Source organism: Dermacentor silvarum, chromosome 2 (assembly GCF_013339745.2).
Source record: "Dermacentor silvarum isolate Dsil-2018 chromosome 2, BIME_Dsil_1.4, whole genome shotgun sequence".
Taxonomy (NCBI): Eukaryota; Metazoa; Arthropoda; class Arachnida; order Ixodida; family Ixodidae; genus Dermacentor; species Dermacentor silvarum.
The window spans coordinates 133,792,677-133,801,816 of NC_051155.1; positions in this window are offsets into that span (position 1 = coordinate 133,792,677).

Here is a 9,140-nt window from a genome sequence, read left to right on the forward strand (position 1 = left end):
TGATATTTGGATCATCAAAACAGTGATGCGTTTATTTAGGAATATCATCCTTTTTCTCTCGCCCCCTGTAAATTCGCTTGTTTACACCACCACAGTTCACCGAGATCAAAAGCCGTCATGCCACACCACCACTACTGCAAGGATTTCCGCCACTAGAACAAACACCACAACAATAAAGCGGGGCCGGCGTGGCCCAGACACCGTCCGACATTCAACGCGCCCTAAACGATTGGCTCCCTACGCACGTAGGAGCTGCGCTTGGCAAGGTCGCTGGGCGCGGGCCCCTGAGTTAAAGAGGGCCACGCTCAGTAACTAGCAGCCGCCGCGCCAGACCAGCGCCTCAAAAGTCCCTAAGCGATTATGTCCCTCAGCGCCTAGGAGCTCCACGATTGCCATGACAACACGTGTTAAGCGGAAGTCACATGACCCGCAGTGCCACGCCCCCTCTGTATCAACTAGCAATTGGAAAGTCGCGGACGCGTGCTTTCACGGGGAGCGAACGTACGTCGGGAAGGAAACGCGCGTTCGGCGCCGTGCTTCCTGAAGGGCTGCAGAATCACGGCCGCTGGATAAAAAAAGTTGCAGTGGCTTAGCTCGGCTATGCCAGGATATACGTAGCGTTAGCAAACGTTCAGCTGATTATTCTTAGCTTATTTTTAAGATTATTCTTAAGATAAGATTATTCTTATGAGTCAAGCTTCTCCGTTCTTCTGCGCTGTTGAGCAGCATTTGCGCTCTCCTTCTCCATGGCTATACCACACAGGCAAACGCCAGTCAGAAGCGCAGCGGCTCCAGCGCAGTGTCAGACGGTGACTGCACAGCGAGCGCGCGCCGGCGCCAGTGCGTCTACCACGGCTACGACGTCACTCCTCTGGAATGCGCAGACCGGCGGCGGTGAGTCGTGCGCGGCGGCGGCGGAGTGCGCGAGATGGATGGATAGAAACTTTTATTGAGCGATGGTAAGTATCGCGGTGAGTCTTCGAAGATCGGAGGCTCTTGGTCTCGCGGTGGGGGGGCCCTCAGTCCAGGGCTCCGCTCGCCGTCGCCGCCCTGCGTGCCCTGTCAATCAGGCTAAGCTGATCGTCCAAGGCCTCGCTGGCCAACAGCGACTCCCACCGCTCCGCGCTCGGGTGTTGGATGGGGGGTAAGGCAGTAATTGCACGACACGCCCACGTAATGTGGAATAGAGTGGCTTTCTCGGAACACCACGGGCAGCGTGAAGGGTATGCCGTGGGGTGGATTTTGCTGAGGAGGTGGAGGTTGGGGTAGGTACCTGCCTGGATAAGTCTCCAGCTGGTAGCCTCCTCTTTGGTGAGTGAGCGATGGGGGGGGAGAGTATTTTCTTCGGGTACCCTTATAATAATTTAGAATGGACGAATAGTCACACGGTACTGGAACGGGTGCCTCAGGGGCAGGGTGATCGGGGGCTCGGCTTGTATACCCTCGAGCGACCCTGTCCGCCGCCTGGTTCCCCCTCCAGCCCCGCGTGGCCAGGTGTCCATATGATCTTATGCCTGACCGGAGGTGTTCGAATGTGCAGCTGTTCGCCAGCGTCATGTGCCCTTAGGAGGATATTGAGCGCAGGTTGAGAAATGCGTCCTTTCAGGTAATTGCGGCAGGCGGCCTGGGAGTCCGTGAGAACATGAAACGACCGTCCTAGCTTGTTGCCCTGAGCGATGGCAAGTGTGATGGCAACTTCTTCAGCCTCCGTGATGTTCTGGCAGTGGAGGGAGGCACTGGCTAGCTCCCTGTGGTGGTGGTCGAGGACGACCGCTACTGCTCGAGTGCGGGTGGTGTGATACAGTGCTGCGTCGGTGTGTAGCAAGTGGTGTTGTTCTCACGATACCTGAGGGTTAAGGCCTCAACTCGTGCTTCCCGTCGACCCTGGTGCAGTAGGGGTCCATGTTGCGGGGGATAGGCGCAACGGTGAGTGTTGAGCGGACATGATCTGGGACTAGGTGGAGTCGGGCTGCCTCCCGAAGGGTACCAGTGTGTCCGAGGAGCTGCAGGAGGGCGCGGCCTGTGGGTGTGAGCGTTAAACGTTGGAGCTGAGTGGCCATTTGTGCTTCACATAGCTCCGTGAAGGTGTTATGTACCCCCATGGCAAGGAGTTTGCTTGTTGGAGCACCAGGGGGGAGCTTTAAGGCCACCCGATAGGCCCGACACATCATGGCGTCAATTTGGTCACGTTCTTGCTGGTTTAGGTGATGGTAGGGGAGGCCGTAGACGATTCGACTCACTATCAGACTTCGAACGAGCTTGAGAGTATCTTCTTCCCGCATTCCATGGCGGCGGGTGGTGACACGGGAAATCATGCGGGCCACTTGTAGCGTTGTGTTGCGCAAGAGTGTGAGGGTATGTGTGGCGCGACGGTTGGATTGCAGCCACGCACCTAGCACTCTGATGATGGAGCGTTCGGGGACGACTTTGCCAGCGAGGAGGACCCGGATGGGATTTTCCTGGGCAGTCTGGCGGGGCTGGGTTGTGGAGTGGCGAACTCGGAGCAGCTCGGATTTTTCGGTGGAGCAGGCCAGCCCGCGGGCATGCGCATATTGCTCGACACAAGTGGCGGCTTGCTGGAGGTTGTATTCTTTTTCGCCGAGGGAGCCCTGGGTAGCCCAGACCGTAATATCGTGCGCATACATGGCATGGCGAACGCCCTCGATGTGTTGGAGTTGATGTGCCAGGCCCACCATGGCCACGTTGAAAAGGAGGGGGGAGATGACCGAACCATGCGGCGTACCCTTATTAGGGACTACGAGGGTGTCTGATCGGATCGTCCCCATCCCGACAGGGGCAGTGCGATCGGTCAGGAATGCTTTGACGTAGTTGAAGACACGGTGGCCGCAGTTCAGGGCTGCAAGGCCTTCGAGAATGGCTGGGTGGCTAACGTTGTCAAATGCTCCCTTGATATCAAGCGCCATGATGACGTTTTCACCATAGCGGGGTACGGGTTCAATGACTTCCTCTTTTAGTTGGAGGAGGACGTCTTGAGTGGACAGATGCGCACGGAACCCAAACATCGTGTGTGGGAGCAGGTTGCCATCTTCGAGGTAGGTCTGAAGGCGGAAGGTGATCACGCGTTCGAAAAGCTTGCCCAGACATGAAGTGAGGGAGATTGGACGCAGGTTCTCGATTTGCAACTTCTTGCCTGGTTTCGGGATAAGGATCACTTCGGCATGCTTCCACTCTGGGGGGATGGTGCCGTTCTGCCAGTGGGTGTTCAAGAACGCCGTGAGATCTTGCAGGGCAGTGTCATTGAGGTTACGGATAAGCGAATATGTAATGCGGTCAGCCCCGGCAGCAGTGTTGCGTGTGCTTGCGCGGACGGCCGCATACACTTCCTCGATCGTTATGGGGCGGTCCAGGAAGGCGTTTGGGGAGCCTTGATAGACAGTGTTGGCAGGGGGTGGATTGTGCTCGCCAAAGCATTTTCTCCGGAGCTGGTCGAGAAGGTCGTCATCAGTACCGTCAAATGTGTGAATGAGGCGATGGACGGCCTTGTTCGTTTCAGTTTTGCTGCGGGTGGGGTCGATGAGAGCCCGCAAAATGCGCCACGTGCGCGCCGTCCCCAAAGAGCCCTTAAGGGTGTCCGTGAATTGCGCCCAGTTGAGTTGGGCTAGGCTGGCGGCGTATTCCTCTGCTTGGGTGGTGAGCAAGGCAATTTTGACCTTAAGTTTTCGATTATGTTTTTGAGTCTTCCAGCGGCGGAGTAGACTACGACGTGCGTCCCATAGGTGGAGCAGGTGGCCGTCTACCTCGGGGGTCTGGGTGGTGCGGGTGATGTGTTTTGTATGGCGATCTTGGGTGCGGCGAAGCTGTTCGCACCAGTCCGTAAGGCTGGCGTTAGCATCGAGGGTTTGCTCGCTATCGCATCGGAATGCATCCCAATCCGTGATTTTGGCTTTCCCGATGGGACGCCGCAGAGCATCCTCAGTGAGTTGAGTGCGAATGATATAGTGGTCACTACCCAGGGTTTCCATGAGATTTTCCCAAGTGTACGTGGAGCTGCCTCTGATGAAGGTAAGGTCAGGGCAGGTATCACGACAAACACTGTTTCCGATGCGGGTGGGTGTGGTAGAATCGGTCAGGAGCTCGAGCCGGTAAGTGTCGACGGCAGCGGCAATTTGCTTGCCTTTGTGGTCAGAATTCCTGTAGCCCCAGCTTGTGTCTTGGGCATTGAAATCCCCGAGTAGGATCAGATCCTTAACCTTGGCCAGTGTACAAGCACCTCGGATGAGGGTATAAAAGTCTGTGTGGCGTTGCCGGGGGGGACTATAGGCATTCAGGATGAAAAGGCTGTGCTTGCTGGTCTTTTTCCGGCGCCGGAGCACGATCTCTACAATGACATGCTCAATATGAGTGTCTGGGATGACGTCATGGGCAATGACAGTGAGCGCCTTACTGACGAGAATGGCCGCTTTGCCCTCGGTCGGGCTGTCATAGGCCTCGTAACCTGACAGGGTTGGCGAGACACCTGGCTCCTGTAGGGCGATGACGTCTGGCGGTTCAAGCTAGGTGTTTATGTATTGTTGAAGGAGGCTCCGCTTACGACGGTAGCCTCGGCAGTTCCATTGCCAGATTTCTAAACGTTTTTGCTGAGATGCGGTGGTGCTGCCCATGTTAGTTCCGAGAGGTGAGGGGTAGGGTGAGTTGGGGGGCCTTGAGGATAACTCCGGGGCCGGTAGCTGTCTGCGCGGGGGTGACCGGGTTGAGCTGAATCGGGGGGTTGGAGGTAGGAGTGGGCGTTCGTTTCTTGCGGAGGGAGCCGCCTATTTCCGCAAAGCGGGCTTCAAGGTGTGTTTCGACATCCGCGATGCGTGTGCCCAGTTGGGAGAGTTGGGCAGAGAAGCTCTGCGTAAGTTGGTGGTGTTGGATCTGTTGTTGTTGCGTGAGTTGTTTCGTGAGTTCTCGCAACATTTCGTGTAGTACGGTATATGTAATGGGGGGTTCCTGGGGGGATGCAGGAGGATCCGCGCAGGGAGGGGCCTGGTGTGTGGGGTGGAGTGGGGGGGGGTGGCGGCTTGGGTGATAAGGGCGCGTAGTTCAGCCATTTCACGGGCGCGTTCGGCTTTAAGTTGTGAGAGTTCTTTCTTAAGCTGCTGGTTCTCTTGGGCCAGTGCTTCATATTGAAGTGTGGGTGGGGGGTTTGAGCGCGGAGCGACGGGGGTCTTTGCCACAGTCGACCAGCTTACCTTGGCGGCCCTGTCGGGCGGCGGGGCGGCAGGCCGGCCGGCTGGTGCAGCGGAGCCTTTCTTTTGCAGGCCGGTGCGTTGGTCCTGGGTGGCGTGGCGTTCCGGCTGGGCGCGGGAGCTGCGTTGCTCGGGCTGGGAGGGTTGAAGCTGGTCCAGGCCGGCTGGTGGGAGCGGCGGAAAGGACTGTGATCGGGAGCGGGACCGGGAAGGGGTCTTTGAGGAGTCGTCATCGTTACTGAACCACCGGCGGCGCGCGCTTGGCGGCTGGCGTTGAGGGGTTCTGCTACGGCGAAGAGTTTTGAGACGTTGAGGACACTCCTTGGCCCCTGAGAGGTGTCCCTCCCCACAGAACTTGCACTGAGGAGTGCAGGGGTGGTTCTCAGTGGGGTTCAAAATGCCACACTGGCGGCACACGGCAGCGTCCGGAGTGGGGCAAACGTCCGAGCGGTGACCAGGCTGGTAGCACACCTGGCACACTTGTCGGGTTGGACGGTACGGGTGGCACGCTACCTCCCCGCCGTAGTAGAGAACGTAGCGGGGAACAAGGGAGCCTTCGAAAGTTATAACGGCCGTCTTCGATGTCCCAAGCATGCGGGCGCTATGGATAGTAACGCCCTGCGTCCGCACTCGCAGGTTAGCTTTTAGTTCATCTGGAGAAGTTCCAGGGTCCAAACCATGTATAACGCCCCGTAGAGTGTTGTCAGGGGCCGCCACGTAGGTGTTGAAGTCATGATTGCTCCCGCCGAAGGCGAGCGTGGACACTCGACGAAGGAGCTCAGCTGTTTCGATGTGTGGAGTGCTTGCGATAATAATGTTCGACCCTGTACGGATCCGCACAATAAAGTCGTTGCCGGTGCACTTGGGGTGGTAGTTGCAGGCTGCCACCACAGCCCGAGACACCTGGTGAGTTGTGAGTGTCTTGATATTTAGGCCCTTTTTGGGGCGCAGAATAATCTTGAAGTCGTTCCGAGGTAGCGGCGGTAGCCGGCGACGCGGCCGGCGCGTCTCTCCGGGCGAGCTCTTGGCGTTCGCTGCGGACGCGTCGGGCGTCGCTGCCGTTTGCGTGGTAGGAGGCGAGTTGTTTACCTGGGCGTTGCTGGCAGAGCCTGGCGGGGACTGAATTCCGGCCGGCCCGGTAGCCTGGCCTTCCAGTTCTCGTGCTCGGTCCTGGCGCTTTTGTTTTTGCTTCTGGCGCCGGGAGAGCGCCAGTTCCCAGTTTGTGTCGGACTGTGTCCCTTGTTGTTGGGCAGCCTGCGGGAGCAGCGGGGAGGACGCTCGGTCGTCGTCACTGGCCGAGGTAAGTTCCTCCATCTCCTGTAGGTCCACGAGCTGGGGCGTCGGGGGGGCTTGAAGGGGCTGCATGGCCGGAGATTGTCCGGCTTGCAGACCCGACGTCGTAGGTGGTGTATCCATGGGGCTAAGGAGGCTAGCAGGTCATCGCTCGCCGAGTGCGAGCTAGGCCTACTTGCGAGTCTTAGCGGGTCAGCGCCCGCTTCGTTCTTCTCGAACCGATAGAAGAAGGTGGGATGGTCCTACCGGTTGAGAGTGGGGTCCTCAGGGTCCCGCTGATAAGGGCTCGAATCTCCGGCACAGTGCCTGGGGCGATAGCGAGGTGGACCGGTCAGAACGGGCAAATGTAGCGGAGCCGAGGTGACGTGCGACCGCTCAGCCCGGCGGCCATGTTGATCTCGAGTGCGCGAGAGGTGCCGGCTCCGGTAGCTCCGGCGCGCAAGCCGTGTGACATCACTGATCCTTGCGCATGCGCAGCACGGCTCTTGATGTGCCGCGCGAAACGGGCTTGGCTAGGCCAGTGTAGCTAACGCTACAAAAAAAACATCACGGCGACGGCGACGCCGACGGCAGAAATCTGCTTTGGAGTGTCCATATAATTGCTATCGCAATAAAAGGTGCGGCCTGCCGCGTCAGGCGCCTTGCAATGGGAGAGAATGTGACAGCCGTAGTTGCAGTGTCGGCCGCTTGGCTGGGCCGAATGGCGCTAGTCATCGGCGATGGAACGCGCCGTCGGCTGGCACGCGCGACCGCGTTCCAAGCGCGTTCCTGACGCATTTACTATTCCGATGCCAGACAACAGCCCCCGACGTGTGGCGCCGCGGCGGATCACACCGTTTTCGATGTACGCGGCAGGCCGCACCTTTTTTAGGAGCGAAGCTCCTTATAACGGCACCCTTTCCGTCCGCGTCGTAGTAGTAGTAGTGTGTAACCAGTCTGAGATAAATGAGAAAAAAAATTCCGAAGTTGTGTCCGTAGCGCGGAATCGAACCAGGGACCCCTCGCTTCCGAGTGCACGGCGTTAGCCCACTACGCCACGAAGCGCACATAGATACGCGCACCACGATGGCAATAAATACCCAACATTAACGAAAGGCCGCGTTTCTAGAGCGTTTCTAACGCGTTTGTGCTAGCGCGTTACGGCCCGTGTAAGAAGCTGGTGTATAACGCTGTGGCCTCTCCGCCATACCTTCAACGGGTTTCGAACGCGCTGCCCAAGGCGGTGGCAAGTCAAGTTCAAGTCGAGGAGCGTTTATGAATACGGGGGGTATACTCTCTCAGCAGTCATGTGATGGCGTCGGCAAACGCGGTGCACGTTCTGGCATGTGTAAATGGCTGCGTAAGACGCTGTGGCCGCTCCCCCTTACTAGAGAGTACTGCACGTTTTATTGCGATAGCAATTATATGGACACTCAAAAGCAGATTTCTGCCGTCGCCGTCGCCGTCGCCGTGAGGTTCCGTATGACGTCATTTGGAGAAGAAGTCGTCGCCGATATGATAAGTGGTTCTTGAGGGAAAGGGAAAGGTTGGCGCTATCTTCTGCAGCCCTTGAGGGAGCACGGCTCAGCGCCAAACCGTCGCCGCGCGCCGAACGCTGTATGTGCGAGTGAAAGGGCGCGAGGGGCGCGTCTTTCACGGGGAGTGAACGCACGGCGGAGAACAAACGCGCGTTCTGCGCCGTGCTCGCTTAAGGGCTGAAGAAGTAGGCGTCTCTGTTCTCCTTCACAATCACCATGTATGTAGAGCAAACGCGCCTTCTTCCGACGAGCGAGAGGCCGTGGGGGAGGGGGAGGGAAGGGAGGCGACGTTTAGCTGCGGCACGCAGTGGCTATTTTGGCGCTGAGCCGTGCTCCCTCAAGGGCTGCAGAAGATAGCGCCAACCTTTCCTTTTCCCTCAAGAACCACTTATCATCATCATCATCAGTGGCTATTTATATCAGAGGCTCCGGCAACATTCACCAACGCCGCACGCATTTTGAGCGAACGCGGGCAAAACGCCGATGGCGTCGACAACAGTTCTGCGTGTTGCGATGCTGCTGCATGTCCAAGTTTATACAGCTGATAAAGCTAATATCATTACTCCGTATAGCTCTCTACAAGTTTGCTATCGTAATTGATGCTTCGCCTTTCAGGTGAAACTGCGACAACTTTTCTAACGCGTTTGTGCTAGCGTCCCCTTAAGCGGGAGATCCGATGATTCTCTCCGGAGCTTCGCCCACTCATCATCATTCACCCCGTGGATATGCTGTGATTTTTCTTATATCCAGCGGCCGTGGCAGAATTAGGCGTCTCTTTCCTCCTTTACAATCACCATATATAGAGAGCAAACAGGACTTCTTCCGTCGCACGAAAGGTCGGGGGGGGGGGGGACGAGAGGAAGGGGAGGCGACGTTTAGCTGCGGCACCAAATGCGTATTTATATAAAAACGTTGCGAGGCGAGAAGGTGGGTAAGATTTCCGACGCTGCTCGACGAGTGTCCCATTCTAATCTAGTCGAAAACTTGCGAGCCGCCCCCAGAGGCACCGGCAACAGTCACCAATGCCACGCGCGTTCGGTGTGAACGCGGGCAAAACGCCGACAGCGTCGACAATTGTTCTGCGCGTTTCTGGTGCGGCTGCATGTCCAAGTTTATACAGCTGATAAAACTACTATCC